The sequence below is a fragment of the Nycticebus coucang genome, chromosome 2 (genome assembly GCF_027406575.1).
Source record: "Nycticebus coucang isolate mNycCou1 chromosome 2, mNycCou1.pri, whole genome shotgun sequence".
Lineage (NCBI taxonomy): Eukaryota > Metazoa > Chordata > Mammalia > Primates > Lorisidae > Nycticebus > Nycticebus coucang.
The window spans coordinates 119844532-119861510 of NC_069781.1; the positions used below are offsets into that span (position 1 = coordinate 119844532).

The 16979-nt window shown below is 49.5% G+C and overlaps 1 protein-coding gene across 12 annotated transcripts in view; it reads left to right on the forward strand.

The window, feature by feature from the left end:
* The window catches only part of NTRK3 (neurotrophic receptor tyrosine kinase 3), a 367735-nt gene that overhangs the window by 19581 nt on the left and 331175 nt on the right, over nt 1-16979 (forward strand). The gene's annotated exons all lie outside the window — the stretch shown is intronic.

Here is a 16979-nt window from a genome sequence, read left to right on the forward strand (position 1 = left end):
GATAAACCCGCTATGAACATTCTTGCACAAGCCTTTTTGTGAACATATGCTTTCATTTCTCCTGGGTCATCCCCCAGGAGTGGAATTTCTGATAGTGTGATAAATTTATGTTTAACTTTATAAGACTCTGTCTGACCTTTCTCCAAGGTGGCTGTGCCAGTTTACACAGTAGGACTGGTTTTGATTAATCTGAGTTTGAAGAGACATGTTCACATGACTCGCTGAAACAGGATTTATTGTATTTTTGTCTTGCAGATGAGGAAATTGAAGGGCAGAGTGGTGGCCTCCCTTGCTCAAGGTCACCCGATTGGTAGGTGGCAGAGCAGGGATCCTGTGTTACTCAAAGCCCAGGGGGTTTCCATTATGATGTGCTGTTTGCAGAAGCAGGATTGAAGCGGGCAGGCAAAACAGATGGCTGACGTCTCAGGGGCACCTTCTGGTGTCCCTGGCTCAAGGACATCTCTGGTGTCCTCAGAGCCCCTGGGTTCTCTCTGACACTGTGGAAGCCAGGGCCAGGTGGACATTTGGTGCTCTTTGGCAGGCCTGGGCCCTGAGCAAGTATTTTGCAGCCTGGGACTGCATTGTTTTCTCAAAGTTCTCCCTTTACTCAGTGGCACTGCCCCTCCCAGGGGCCTGGGTTGGGGCCCAGGTGCAATGAATGGACAGACGAATGCTGGGCATCACTCTCCCAAAAGTGATTCCATGGGAAGTCTCACTTGGAGGGACCCCAGACCAGGGAGTGTCCATTTACTCCCTGTACACAGTCTCCGGTGAGGTGCTGAGCAGCGGGATGTGGCAGTCAGTCAGGCCTGCCAGCCTCACAGAGCCTGCAGGTGGACAGAGCCGCACACAGGCCTAGTCCATTCATGGCGGTGATGCCATGATGCACAGGACAGATGAAGTGTCTGCCCTGAGGCCTTATAATTTGTGGGCAGAGACTGTGGGTTTATATAAGCAAATACATGACCTTGACCATGTCAGAGAGTAGTAATTCCTGTGAAGAAACTCGGCAGAGTGATGTGTTGTTACAAGCAGTGCCTGGGGGAAGGGGAGGCTGCCTTGTTGTGCGGTGGGAGCAGGGTGGGCTGAGATCTGACAGGAGAGCTTCAAGGTTCTAAAAGCAGAATTTTCCAGGCCCATCAAATACAACACCTCTGTTGGGAATGGGCTGGAAGTGTGCTAAAGGCTGGGAAGAAGGCCCTGGGGTGGGCTGAGTGGACTGAGCTGGGGCAGGGCAAGGCTGCAGAGGCCAGTGGGGACTGGCTCAAGCAGGGCCTTGTAGGCCGTGGGAAGGGGTTTAGATTTAAATCCTGGTGAAATAGGAAGTCCCAGAGGGTTTTTCCTTTTAAACAAGAGATGTTTTGACTTAACATCTGAAGTGATGGGTTCAATAAACCTGTCTGAGGGAGAAGCCCAAGGTTGTCTGGGATTCCATGGGAAGGTACGTAATCCAGGGTGGGGCTCGTGGAGGAGGTTCCCAGAGGAGGGGACAGCTAAACTGAAACCCCAAGAATGAGCAAGTGTTAGACACACAGAGAGGGCAGGCGGGCAGAGTGTTATTCTCATCCCCGGAACAGTGTGAAGAGACACCTGTAAGCAACAGACCCTTTAAGGAGCTAAAGGAAGTTCATTCTGGCTGCAAGAGTAGGGAGGGGACAGCCCCTGCCAGGCCTTAAGGATCTGGGCTTCTTAGGACGGTGGTTTGGTCCTGTTTACCTTCGTCTTTCCATTGCTTAGCACATGCCTGGCTAGATAAATGTGGGGTGGATGCTTCAATGAATGAATGAATGGGAAGAGCTCATGCTGGCCTGGGAGCTTTTTTGGGATGTTAGGGGACCTTGGGTCATGAGAGGGGCTTACATGGTTGGACAGGGGTGGTATCCGTCACCTCTTGACTGGAGGCCCAGACCAGAGCAGTGATCTGGGACCCCCTTTGCTGACATGTCAGTGGCACAGGTCAGAGGTCTGGCCCTACCTGCAAGGCACGGAGGTGTGTGGTGGCAGAGAGGAGCTCCAGCTCAGGAATGCCACTTGCTGAAATATATTTGTTTATTCAGAGATTTAATTAACATGTTTAAATATTAAAGAGTAAACAACGTGTGTCTAGTGGGACTCAACATTTACCAACAAGAGTTCTGGCTTATTTAATTATTTGTGTTTTCCCAGCCTGGAGAGCCACGTTTCCAGGGAGCCAGTGGGGACTGTAGGCTGCCTCGGACAGGGAGGGAGGTGGACCAGGAAAGCCGAAGGCAGGGAGGAGGAGCAAGGTGTGAGGGGGGAGGGAGAGTGAGGAGGAGGAGAGGGCAGTTTCTGAGGAGGTGGAACTGTCCAGGTGGAAGAAACCACGCTGTCCTCGGTGTGTGCAGAGGGAAGGGAGGCTGCTGGTAGGAAGGCCTGAGCCGACTGGCAAGCCCTTGGGGGATTCTCTACAGCTGGGGAATTGGGAGGTTTGGGGTTTCATCTTCTGCAGATGCTGACCGTGGCCTTAGCCTGCTGACTTTGGTGGGGCGCAGCTTCTCCCCGTGATACCCGTGGAGCCTGCAGACAGCAGCTGTCATGCCTTTGCTTTTGCAGGGAGAGAGGGACCTGGACAGATAAGACCCCGGCCACCACTGCGGGTAGACTCCTGTGGGGACAGAGGTGCTTTGCAAGTGATCTGCATCATATCTCCCCACAAATGAAGTTCTGGATTTCAGAGCTTACACTGGGGGTGGGGGCGTTATTTATTGGCAATGCATGCTACAATTTTAATTTTTTCTTTTTGCTTATTCAGGCTTTAGCTCCAGAGGAAAATAGCCTGGGGTGGCTCCGAAATAGATTCTCTCTGCCCCATTAACTTATTCAGTGAGTTTAATGGTCCTTTTTCCCCTCAGCCTTGAAACCATCATTAAAAGGCAGAGATTTATAAAAGCAAAGACACTGAACCTTAGTCAAACTTTCTCTCTGGGCTGGGGGGAGGGCAGGGGTGGGGGCAGCCATGCACCCCCCACCCCTGCCCTCCCACGTGGGCCCAAGGTCTCAAGACAGGAGTTCTAGGCTGGGCACATGGTTTCCTGTATGCTTGGGGTAGTGACACCACCCTACCAAACCTCTTTTGGGGAGAGAGAGAGACCCTGGCTGTTCCTGGACCTCACAGGGCGGGTGTGTATGGGGGTCTCTGAAGTGTTCCTGAAGGGCTTGGGGCTGAGTTTTCTGTGGTGCTCAGCGGGCCTATGGGACTAGTTGCTTGGGACATCCCACTGTCCCCCTCACAGCCACTCACCATCTGCTTTGGTTCAGTTTACTGCAAGTCAACTTTTCAGAAGTCAGTTTGTGGAGGGGTATACTTGTCAGAGGCCAGTTCCCTTCAAGCCAAGTGTCTAAAGAATCAATTGCCCAAATGACCAGTGAGCAAATGGCCAAAGATAACAGCAGACTGAAGGCTGTGTGCTGAATGCCGCTTGCCACATTTACCAAAACCTTCATTTAAGGAATATAATTGAAGCAAGCTAAGCTAAGGCAGCCCAATCCAGTGCTGTCCAATTTGGTTCAAGCCAACTCAATCCACTTCACTTCCTCCATTATCTGAGCATCTGTGGTGGGCAACACCAGCTATTGCAGAGGGTACAACAGATGAATAATGTAGATCTGGGAGCAGAACAGAAAAGTGCACCATTCTTCAAAAGAAGGTGGATGAGAGCTGGGCGTGGTACCTTGCACCTGGAGTCCCAGCTACTCCAGAGGCTGAGGTGGGAGGATGGCTTGAGCCCAGGAGCTCCAGGAGGCAGTGAGCAAGGATCACATCGCTGCACTCCTGCCTGGGAGACAGAGTGAGACCCCATCTCTAAAATGCAGACACAAGAAGGTGGGTGCTCAAAGAGAGGTAGCCACAGAAGAGGATGTGGTGGAGTGGGAAAGAGGCCATAGGTAGGGTCTGGATGGGGGGAGGAGAGGGAGGACATTTCATGCTGAAGGTGTGGTGTGCAGCAAAAATGCCCAGTGAGGGGTTGATGAAATACAAGATCCTCACCCACCTGCAGGTAGGGACTATGGCAGAGTCCTGGGAGGAAGCACATGAACCGTGGGTTCACTTGGGGAGGCCCTGGGTGCCGGGCTTGGGCATCTGTGCTTTATTGGGTTAGGGGCTGCAGTTGTTGAAGGTTTGGGAAGACAATGTTAAAGACAGTTTAAGTGGCTGTTAAAAAATTACGAGTATGCTTGCTTGTTCATGGAAATAGCAAAAAGTAAAAAATAGAGAAAGAAATCACTCTTAGCTCTAGCAATCAAGGAGGAACATTCCCATACTTGGATGGTTTCCCTTTAAGTCTTAGAGGAGGGCTGATTCAGTGCACAAGGCAAATGGTGACCTCTGAAAGCTCAAACTGTCTGTGAGTGGACACCAGATGTGTCCACCTAGGAGAGGCACACGGGAACTGAGGCCGTCTGGGAAGAGGTCACAGCAGGCCACAGGGTCACAGCACCTCTTTCACACTTATTCTGATGGGTGATCTCATTCAGTGAAATGGGGACAGAACTACCAGCATTTTAAAAATAGTTATTTGTTTTCCTCACTCTTCCTTGGTTCATAGAGCTAAATTTGCATGCATTCAATGTATAGAAATGTGTAGATTGCATGAGACCATTGTGTGTGTAATTACATGTACCCGAGAAGGTATTTTTAATTTGTATTTCAAGATGGATAATCTAAAAGTGGACTGGGTTGAGGAAGAGAAGCAGATAGTGGAAAAAGAAGACAGGAGGCAATTGCAATAAGTCTGATGGGTGATATGAGTGACACAAGGGGAACAGAGAGCAAAAATATGTCGAAGGCTATTCACACATTTTAAACAATGCTGATTACATGGGTTGAGTGAGTGTGAGAGATGGAGATGTTGAAGGGGATTAAAATGTCCAGAACTTGGGTGAGGGCAGAACAGTGCTGCCTCGATCAGGAATGGTCAGGGCTAGAGGACAGAGACGTCTGTCCAGAACACCCTGAGTCGATGGTGCTTGTGAAGAGATGGTGAGCACACAGGTTAGAAATGGTCTTCAGCAAGATGTCTTGCCTCTGATTGAGGACGTCTCACCAACATAGAGAAACCAGCAAGAGAAGCTTTTTACAGAAGGGGCTTTAAGTCTTGGCCATGGTCTAAGAGGAGTTCATTCTGCCCTGGCCACCCACCAGCCTACTCCATGAGTGCTCCACTGGTGGTACTTCTTCAGAAAATGGGCTTTCTCTTGTGAGATATTTGCTAAAGTTGGTTCCAGAAACATTTTACCTTTGACTTTATTTACAAGGTCCTTTCGGCTTCTCTGCCCTCTTCTCCTTCCCCCACCCAATCCTGTGGGTAGGATCAGGCCTCTTTCTTGCTCTGTGCTTATCCCAGAATAGGTGTACAAGGTCATCTGAAGGAGTCAGGATATTGGTTTTGGGGTAAGGCAGCAAGAAGATTGGTTGTTATATAATTATTAGTAATAATGGTGTCACTTAAAATGATAATTATTAATCTGTGTCCAAATGGCTTTTCAGAATAACTTTTTACTACACTTTGAGGAAAGCTGGCCAGATTTTATTGTTCCATTTTACAGAGAGGCACATGTCTAAAGTAAGTCTGCCTGTTAGAGGTTAAACAAGGCTCTTTCCACAATAGTCTTTCCAGGATCATGTTCTCAGAATCAGAGATGAAAACATGTGCTCTGGAAGAAGCAATTTAAGAAGACAGCCATCAGTGCTCTGAACCACTGAAATGGAGAGTGTAGCTTTTAAAAACAAAAATCAATGTGGGATAAATATATTTTTAAATAAAGTAATTATATAAAAAAAGAAAGAAAACATGTGCTTATGGGAACAGCAGTTCCCATACATGAACTTTGAGCCATCCTGAGGAAGGACTTCTGGTGATCACTTATAAACACACGTCACTTATAAAATTGAAGAAAGACTTACAATGATGATGATGATGGTAGTGGCAACAGTAGTATCACCCAACCCTGGGTGCTAAGTATGTGCCAGGCATTAAAATCATTCAATGACTTTAATCTTTAATATAATTTAGTTACAACCAAATGAGTTAGATATTATTACTCCCACTTTTTGGATGAGGAGACTGAGGCAATGAGAACTTCTGTCACATGGCCAAGGGCACCCAGCTAGCAAGGCTTAAGTGGATTTGCGCCCAAGCAGCCTATGCCCAGAGCATGTGGTTCCATCCCTGCAAGTTACATTCCAGAGTCTCTCTGGACTCCTTATCCAGCTATATGTGGTGGAACTACCCTGGGCTACCCGGTTCTGTACATCAGCTACTTTATAGCTTGGTTAGATTTACAAAGCTGGAACAAATGTTCCTGACATCAGTTCAATGAGAAATTCTGCTCCACGCTCCCTGGGCTACATTGATCCATTCACCTTGTATAAAATAACCATCTGGGAAACGAGATAAAATATTTGTACCATTGATTGCTTCGTTTTGTGAGATGGGAGGTGGGAGTGAGTGAGTGTCTATGAGGGGAGGCTGCACCCGCCTGTGTGCAGAGAGCAGCCAGGGCAGAGTGTCAGGGCTTCTGGTGCCAGGGACATTGTCTTTTGCACCCATATCTAACTCTGACAAACTATTGGCAGGCTCTTCTGGAAGTTTCTTTCAACAGCTCTGGATACAGATTATGTTCTCTTCTTTTAGATGAGGAGCGATCAGGACATCTTATCTGAGGAGGATATAACCCTCACATTTCTGACGGGTCATACAGAAGAGTATTTAGTAAAGTGGGTGGTATTTTCACTCACTGAGACACTCAACAAACACTGGAATGTGCCATGGAGAAGCAGATTAGAGAGAGTCTGGGTTTACCAGTCAGGCAGATTCAGTCTGGTTCTCATGGTCTCTGGGATGTTGAATAAGTCACGTAGTCTCTTTGAGCTTCAGTTCCTCATGTGAAAAATCACTTTCACCCCACAGCCTGGTTGTTAGAGTGGAAGGCAGTCATGTATGTAATAAGACAGGCTTGCATTTGGCTGCAAGTAACTGAAAACTGTCTTTGGTGGTTTAAATGTATAGAGGTTTATTTTTGTAAGGGAAATTAGACAAGGACAGGTTGGCTGGTGTCAGTTTAGCAGCTCAGCTATGTCAGGGGCAGCATCTCTGTGACTTTCTTGGCCTTTTTTTCATGGTTGCAAGGTGGCTGCTGCCAATATGCCCTGGGAAAAGACAACAAGCAGGAAGGGAGAGAGGTAAGGAATGAGTGTACCGGGAAGTCCGGAAGTTCCCAGAGGCCCCCCAGTTTCACACTTAAGCACATGTCTCAGGAGTCAAACTTGGCCACCCTTAGCTGCCAGGGAGGCTGGACGGATGAACGCATGGCTTTCAGTCTGTAGAGAGGGAAGAGGTGAGGGAGACTGAGCTGGAGGGTTTCTGGGGTTGCTGCCTTGTCCAGAGGGCTCGTTAGTGTGCAGACATCTCATGCCCCTCTCTCGCTCTGTGCTGGGCCTTGTGGAAGGAAGTTTGAGGATCACAGTGACCCCAATAAACAAGTATAATACAAGGGAGGGGGTGAAGAGAGCTGGGCCGTGTGCCATGGCTTCCCCTGGGGGAGGGTCTCTTCCTGCCCGGAGGACTCGGGAAGGTGTCGTAGGACCTGAGTGCTGGGTCAAAACTGGACAAGAGGAAAGGGCGGGAAGGGGCAGCATTGCCACACCTCCCACAGGCTCTTGAGTGCAGGTGTGGACTTTTCCTTATGTAGTAGGGGCTGGCATGGGAGCAGCGGGGCTGAGGTGAGGAGACCGTGCTTTAGGAAGGCTGGGCTGATAGGGGTAGCCGTCAGAATGGATGGGAAATAGTAGACACTTGGGGTGGGGAGACCCACTGGGGCATGCAGAATTGTCTCCAGGTGGAGGAGTGAAAATTGGGGAGAGTGGGAAGAGGGGGTGGGAGAGAGAAATGGAGGTGAGAGGGGCAGGATTTGGGGTGCAGAGTCTGAGTGCTGAGCGTTTCCAGTGAGCAGCTGGGCAGAGGCAGGAGCGACTTGCTCATGGATCAGGCCGGGAGTGGATTTGGGAAGGAAAGGGATGAATGTGGTTTCACACTCTGGGTTTGGGTTTGGCTTGGAACTCCAAAGGCAGATGTCGGCCAGCAGTTGGAATTTCTGGACTGGCCTTGGGCATAAAAACCAAGCCTGAAGATTTGAGAATTATGTGCCTATAGGTGAGGGCTGAAGCCAAGGTTGTGGACGAACATTAGAAAGGGAGGAAGGCCAAGGAGAAAGGGCCAGGGATGGAGGGAGCTAGCAAAGGAATGCTTGGTGTTGCTGCCAGGGGAAGTGGTCAGTGAGGCCAGTGGCCAGGAGTTGAGGGGGGTTCAAGAGAAGGGGAGAACCTTACGTGGTAAAGCAGTGAGTGTGGACTGACTGCTCACACGTGGGATCTGGTTACCAAGTGTTTTAGTCTGCCTGGGCTGCCATAACAAAGTCCCACAGACTGGGTGGCTTGAACAATAGAAATGTATTTTTATTTTATTTTATTTTTTAATTTCAGATAAATATGAGGGTACAAATGATTAGATTATATTATTTGCATATCTACGGTCAAGTTCAAGTTGTCGTTGAGCCTAGGGTGTGTGCTGTATACCCTTACCTTGTGTACCTTAGGTGAGAGCTTACCAATCTCTTCTCTCCTCTCTGCTCCCCCTCTGCTCCCCTTTCCCTCTTCCCCTCTCCCCCACACTTAATTTAATTGTGTTTTTCTCTCATATGTGCTTGTAGTTGTTTCTATTGGTTTCATATTAGTATTGAGTACATGGGATACTTGCTTTTCCATTCTTGTGAAACTTTACTAAGAAGAATGTGCTTCAGCTCCATCCATGTAATACAAAAAAATGTCAAGTCTTCATCTTTTTTTTTTGGGGGGGCACCATGTACTGGTTTTGTATACAATTTGACATATTTTCATCACACTGGTTAACATAGCCTTCCTGGCATTTTCTTAGTTATTGTGCTAAGACATTTATATTCTACATTTAGTAAGTTTCACATGTACTTTTGTAAGATGCACCGTAGGTGTGGTCCCACCAGTCACCTTCCCTCCGCCCATCCTCCCCCCTCCCTCCCTCCCTTTCCCCTTACCCCATTTTCTTAGGTTATAACTGGGTTATAGCTTTCATATGAAAGCTATAAATTAGTTTCATAGTAGGGCTGAATACATTGGATACTTTTTCTTCCATTCTTGAGATACTAGTCTTCATCTTTTTTAGAGATGAATAGTATTCCATGGTGTGTGTATATAGATATATGATATATATGTATATATATATCTATATATATCATGGTTTATTAATCCATTCATGGGTTGATGGGCCCTTGGGTTGAATCCTTGTCTTGGTGATTATGAATTGAGCTGCAATAAGCATTCTAGTGCAAGTGTCCTTGTGGTAAAATTATTTTCTTTTTCTGAGTAATGATCTAGTAATGTACTAGATCTAGTAATGGGCTTGCAGGAGCGACTTGCTCATAGATCAGGCCGGGAGTGGATTCGGGAGGAAAGGGATGAATGTGGTTTCACACTCAGGGTTTGTCTGCAATCTAGTAATGGGATTGCAGGATCAAACGGAAGGTCCACTTTTAGCTCTTTAGGAATTCTTCATACTTCTTTCCATAGAAGTTGTATTAGTTTGCAGCAGAAATTCATTTCTCACACCTCTGGAGGCCAAAAGTCCAAGGTCAAGGTGCCAGTAGGACTGGTTTTTCCTAAGGGGTCTCTCCTTGGCTTGCACACGGCCACCTTCTTACTTCCTCTTCTTATGGTCATTTCTCTGTGCACACATGTCCCTGCTCTCTGTCTTTTTGTCCATCCCAATTTCCTCTTATAAGGACCCCAATCATATTGGATTAGAGCCCACCCTTAGGACTGCATTTTAACTTAATTACCTCTTTAAAGTCTCCATCTCCAAATACAGTCCTCTGCCGAGGTACTTAGGGTTAGAACTTCCACGTATGAGTTGGGGGAGGGGGCACACGATTCAGCCCAAAACACCAAGGGAAGTCTGGGGATAGGTTGGTGGGAAATAACAGCTGTTTAAAGGGCCGCAGGAGACTGCGTGTGTTTGTGGGCAGAAGGAAGGAGCTAGTGGAGGGGAGAGCCTGAAGGAGCAGGAGCAAGAGACTGGGCAGGGAGGACACAGGGCACAGCAGAGCTGGAAGAGAGAGAATGAGGGGCACAAACCGAAGCTGGGATTGTTCTGGAGGGCTGGGACACTGTTGCACAGTTCTGAGTCCACAGTGCCTCGCTTAGTGCTGGTTTTGAATGGATAAAAGAAAGGCACCTGATATCCTTTAGGTGGGACAGTGGAACAGTGGAAAAGGTGACTACGCAGGTGCATCAGTAAATTTAGAGATGGGACAGCTCAAGTCAGATGTCTTAGATCAACTTAATGAGATATTTAGCCTCTCTGGGGCTCAGTTTCCCCCTCTGTAAAATAGAGGGGATAATAGTACCTCCTTCATGAGGTCATTTGGAGGATTAAGTAAGGTAATTCCTGTAAAACACTTGGCCTTGTAAATCGCTTCCGACATATGCAGAGGCTCTCTGTAAGTTATTGCTGTTACTTCTCTTGATAATAGAATAGGACATGATCACTTGCTGAAATGAGTGTGGGGGTCCAGGGGCAGGGACAGGGGTTCGATGCCTCTGCCAGAGGTGCTGTGCAGCCCAGCTGCTCTAGTGTGTCAGGGTGGGACAGGCCTGAGAACAGGGACAAGGGACTTCTGGGTCTGGACTTCCCTGGAACAATTTGTGTCTGGAACTGCAGGAGGCAGTCGGTTCTCCAAGAAGTGAGCGTCCTGATGGGAGATCTTCCTACTTGGGCCATCCGACTGTGCCATTGTCCCCACCCTCCCCTGGCACTTTAGGGCTGCTGGTGGCTTGTTTCTTATCCATTCACACTGTCCAGTTGGCACTTCCCAGAGTCTGGCCTGAAGGATCCTTTGGTGATTGTGAACTTTGTGATGCTGAGTGGAGAGGAGGGCAGCCCTGGCCGTGTGCTGGGGCACTGAGGGTGGGGCTGGAGGGGGAGCCCATGGGAAGGGCTGTCCTGGCCTTAGGACTCTAAGGCTCAGCGTGGGGACTTAGAGATGCTCTGGCTGTCCCCTCATTCTACAGATGAAGGAACTGAGGCCTGAGATGGGGGTACTTTCCTGGCATCTCACAGTACCGACCCGACAGAGCAAGTGCTCATGCCATGCCTTAGACTTCACATCCAGTGCTCTCGATTTGCAGCCGTCTTCTGGGCTGTGGGCTTTGCATGACAGGGCAGAGAGTGACCGTTCACTGCAGCTCCTCAGACCCTTGAGGTAGCGCCCTGAAAGCAGAGGACCAAGGGGAAGGCAAATGTGCCTTGTTGTCCTGGTCCTTCCTTCAGTCTCCTCCTATCCCTTCTCTTGCCTTCCATGGGAGTGTTGGGACTATCAGGGTTCCTTGAATTTCCAGAGGTGGCTTAGGATCTGATCTGCATGGGCCTGGGCAGAAACATCAGCACTGTCAGAGGAGGAAGTGGGTAGTGACGGGTTGGTCCTGACAACCATGGTCCTGCTTTATGAATGGGGACTGTGGGTGACCTAAAGCAGAGATGTCATGGGGAGGCTTCCACACCTGGCACTCCTGACCTGCACCCGTCTCCTGGACTGCTCGTCTTTCCACTTCATTCATCTGCAGCTTGCTTTGGGGGCCTTTTCCACTCTGAACGGCATCTGGGGGTCCTTCTGCAGAAACCAGAGCATTCCTGGGGTCTGCACAGAGGAGGTGTGGGTGGGTGACTTTTGTGCAAAAATGTCATCTCTCACTCTAGCAAAACCCTGACCCACAGGGGAAAGTGACTCCACAGGTGGAGGGGTAGACCTTAACACATCTTGGGGTGTCTTGACACATCCTCCTTTGTTTCATCTTGGGGTTCTTTCCCTTTGATTATTCTTGCATCACCCTCTTGCCCGTGGGTAGTACCCACTGCCCTGTGAAAAGCACTATTTTTCCTGTGTCCCTTTGGTACTGGGTGGCATTTAAGAGAAAAGAGCTCCACTAATACTGAAGGAAAATAAAGCAGAGATAATTATAGGAAAATAAAATAGCAAGTACCATCAGTCAGCTTTGCAAAGCAAGAGGCTGCAGTAATGCACTGTGACGGCCTCCCCCCTGCTCCCCTGGGGTCAGTTTAATTCTTCAGTTTCAGGTCCCATCGTGGGGGGCTTGCACACACCTCTGCCACCCTGCCCGCCTCTGTGGTGCCAGGATAATTTATGTAGTTGCCTCCCTAACGAGACAGGGACGCCTCAAGGTCAGTGACAGGCCACGCCTGATCAAACTTGCTTTCTCAGAGTCCTGGCACTCCTGATAGGCGCCTGGGCAGTGCTCCAGCTACAGAAGCAGCATCACAGGCCGAATAACAGAGAGAGGGGGAATAGTGAGGACAGTCGCCATAGTCCCTGCTTATGGAAGTTTTCGTATGTTGTAGGCCCTGCTAGGGACTAACAGACTTCGTCTCTGGATTAATTACAAGGTTTATCTGAAGTTGCAATGAATACTGCCACTAGCTTCATTTGGCAGATGAGGAAACTGTGGCTCAGAGGTTGACAGGTACTGTACCTGAAGACTCCCAGCTGGGACGTGGAGGGGAGAGTATCCAGGCAGAGCTGGATATGGAGGCCCCAAAGCACAGACAGTGTGGGGGCTTGTCAACATGAGCTGGGCTTGTGCTTCCTGTGCGGGGATGCAGGGAGGATTCCAGGCCTCAGGCTCTGCAGGCCAACTTTCCAGCCTGCCCTAGGTTCCTTCCTTCCAGTTCTAGGTCCTGAGCTTTGGTGCCTGTGCAGGGATCACCCCTCACCTTGCAGTTCTGATCTGAACTTGGGGCTTCATCCTTCTCAGCCTGATGCTCATTCTGGGCCCTGCCGACAGCAAACCGTCTTTAGGACTACAGGTCCGGGTTGTGTCTCACAAGGTGTGCACCATGAGGCAGGACCCGCCAGTCCCGGGTGTGTCTGGAGCCCTCCCAGTTACAAGAGTGTTGCCCAGCGTCTAGCTCTGTGTCCTGCTAGCTCCCAGGAGTAGACAGAATGAGTGCCATCTCACTGCACCTTTCTTGTCCCCAATTCCACCTCCCTCTCCTGGTTGTCCCTTGTCCCCTTGGTCCTCTGCTTTCGGGGCACTGCCTCAGTCTCTGTGTCTTTAACTTCTAAATTTTCTGCCTCCACCATGTTAAAAATAACTGTGGCTAGCATTATTTTGTGCTAAGGGCTATTAGTGTGCAATATTTCATTGAATCCTCCCATGGCCCAAAGAGGTAGGTAATATTGTTATGCCCATTTTATGGAGAAAGCAACGGAGACCCAGAAAGGCCCAGTGATGAAATGGTGGTGCCACCCCCACAAGGCTTGTTCTTACATCCACCATCGCTGCCTCCTCACACAGAGCCACCCCCAGGCCTGTTTCTGGGCACTTGGGCATGCCCAAGCTCCAGGGAAACTCACTCCCACCCACCCTTGCTGTTCAGGGCCTTTGCCTTCCCATCCCTGGTGCCGTCTTCCGCCTGCCAGCTGTTCCTCTGCCTCCAAATACATGGGCAGAGAGGGACTCTGGGGAGGAAGGGAGCAATGAGGCAGTGGGGGGCACAGCTGTGACCAGCGGCTGCCCCCTGCCCCCCGGCACTCATGCTTGGCGACACAGGCCCCTGAGTCCTCCCCGGTGGCCTCGGCATGATGCCCTGCCCTGGCCAGCTGGTCAAGGACATTCCACTTGGCTGATTCTGAAGAGGTCAGTCTGCCCTGGGGCCCACGTGCTGGGGCCAGTCCAACTAGAGCTGCTGACAAATGCCTTCTGCTGAGCACCAGTCCCCTTCTGCTCACAGCTCTGGCTGAAGGGACAAGGGAAGCAAGCACTGTCCCTCCCCTTGGCCCCATTGCCTCGCCTCCCTCCTGTTCTCCGCCACCCTCTGCCGGCCCTCCTCACCACCCCCATGTGCTTTGTGGGCTTGGAGGGCTCTCAGTGCAGGGCACAAGGCAGTCCAGAATCCCCAAAGGGGCCTGTTGACTCCACACTGACCCTTTAGTCTCACTTGGCTGCTGCCTGACTGTGGGATGTTCAGTGAATTTCTAAGCCCATCTGGGCCTCAGTTTCCTTATCTGCTGTTAATAATGACGTTTACCTCTTAGGGTAGCTGTGAGAATCCCTGGTGTCTAGCATGGTGGGTGGCATCCGACACTCCAGAAGTGGGTGCACTGGTGATAGGTGAGGACTGTGACCTCCAAGAAGCAGTTGGTCATGTCCAAGGGCCAGTATGCAGCTGCCTTTGGTCTGCGAGAATGGCAGGTTTGTGTAGTTCAAACAAACAGCGGGACAACGCAGACATCTTGGGCAATGCTTTGAGCTTTATGTGCCTTGGTTTTTCTACCTATGGAATGGATGTCACAGCTATTGCAATGACTGCTGTGAGTTCTATGTGCCATGGTCTGGGAAGGTTCTCTGTAACTGAATGTGATGAGTGAAATGAAGGGAACATGTTTTTAACATCGTGAGCTCTGCATTATGGAAAGGCACCTTCAGGGTGAGGAGCACGGACTGGGGAGTTTGCCTGAGTTTGAACTCGAGGGCTGCTTCTTGCCGTTTAACTTGGCTGTACCTCAGTTTCCTCATCTGTAAAATGGGGATAATAATAATACCTGATGTGCAGATGAATGATGTGCCAGACTCAGAGGTGGGCAAGCAGGAGAGGAGTATGTAGGTTCGTGTATGTGTTATGGCCGGATGCCAGGATCCGTTCTTATACCCATGTCACTGAGAATCTAGCCCCTCTGTATGTCTCCACCAGGCATGGGCCAAAAGGTTTGCTTTCCGGCTCATGCTTTGAACCAGAAAGATTTCAGCGGCCAAAAGATTTCAGTTGGATATAAAGTGCACAAGAAACCTTTATTCTGGCTGTTATCTCTCTGGTGTCACATAAGCTGTATTGATAAGTTAATCTTATATTGTTGTGACCAAACAGCCCTGTAATTTTTCTATTGTGCTGCCTAATCAGTCTCGACAGCTGTGTCATTAGTTTGTGTTTGTTGTAATCTAGTCGGGCCCTTGTGAGCCACTGAACAAGACTCTCCCCACTTCTTCATTCCTCCATAACTGGGGGGCTGGCCTCAGCCCTCTGTTAAGGGTTTATGTGTAGGACGGTAAACTCCTTGATGACCACACTGGGGTCAGGCTGCTCTCAGCCTGGTATTCATTAGCTATTTACTTTGGTAACATGGTTAAAAATCTCTGGTTTTCCCCCTCTTTATTTTTTCCTTATGGGTTTGTGATGACATCAGCAAATACATAAGACACGATGTTCAGTGCAGAAAGGCAGGATTCAAGTTGTCCCTCCATCCTCACGTCAGCCTCCAATAATGAGGACAGGTGTGAGGTGGGGGAAGCTGAGGGAGGTTACCTCTGGGAGCCATGATTGCCCGGGACTTTAAGTTTCTTTTATCTTCTCATTTTTTCTTAAACTTTCCACAGTGAGTTTGCATGACTTTATAACCAGGGAAAGTGTAATTGAAATTAAACAGCATGAAGTCCACTAGTTACAGAGTTTCTGGTTTGTAAAACGAAAGGGTTGGACTAGAATCTCAACCCTGGATCCTGTTCCAGAATCCCCAGGAGATCATTGTCGTCTCTGCTGCTGGCCTTTTTTTCTTTCCTTTTATATCATTTATTTTATCATTTTGTATTTTGGTCTTCTGATTTTATCTTCCTTTAAACTCAAGCCTATTGAATTAATTAAATAGTCTGATACTGGGGAACTTTCTCCAGGCATTCGAAGCACCTCTCTCCTGACCATCTGTGGGTTTCATTTTCAGCGGGGCTAGCAGGAGCAGGGAGGCAGGGGTGAGGGCATCACCAGGTTGGAATGCAGGTTTCCTAGTGAGAACTGTGTCACCCTGGGCGTGTCATGCTGTGGGCCCCACGGTGGTGTGTGCCATGGGGATATCACTGCCCACCTTGGAGGGTATGCCTGGGAGGATGTAATGTATCCCCCACGTTCAGAACCCCAGGAGTGCTCAGTGTGTGTGAGGCACTACCATCCATGGTGTTCTAATCTTGATTTTGACCTTAACCACTCTGGAAGCCTGGACAAGTCACCCACACCAACAGCTTTAGGTTCTGCCAGAATGTAGTGCTTCAGAAATGGAAATGCCCCCACAACGGGGGTGGTAGAGGCCCGGGTTTCATTGATCATGTCCAGGGAGAATGACCACTTCTTTCAGATTTTGGCCCAGTGTGAGGGAAACGGGATTGGTTCTATCTCCTGGTTCCATTTTGCTGATGAGCATTAAGGCCAGAAAGGCAGCGAGGGCTCTGGGGTCCTACCTCTGTGACAGCCTTCCAGTGGCTGGTCAGGGCTTCTCCTCTTGGCCTCTGCCTCTGGGCATCAGAGGGCTGTCAGTTTCTGGGCGGACAGCAGAGTTGTGCCCGAACAGCCACACAGCTGGCTGGAGAGGATTAAACTTAATTTGCTGCAGGTCAAAGGGATTTCAAGCCTCTGCTGTCCTCTTTGATTATTTTGCTTTGATGTTGAAAGGGGAGGTCGGACTCTGCTAAGGGGCCTCCCTCTCTGCCCGGGCAGGTGCCATCTGCACGTGTAGGTGTGCCCGTGGCCCTCCGCCCTTTCTCCATGCATGGTGCTTGTTGTTTACATATTTCCCATTGGTCTGTGGCTAAGAGGTTGTCTCCTGTCATTGTTGCTAGGGCTGTTGCTATGGCATCTGTCATCCAGGCTGTTGTGAGAGACCAGGTGGTGATCTCATGCTCTCTTGCTGAGGGGAGAGAGGAAGGCCTTGATAGGGATATAGGCTGGGTTTACCAACAGGTGGGTTTGGGTGAGAACAGAAAATCCTGAGGCCATGGGAGCCCTGGATGCTTTAAAGCTCCACCTCCCACAGGGAGGAGTCAGGACCGCCCTGTGAGGGGAGGTACTGGTGCTGGGGGTGACATCATT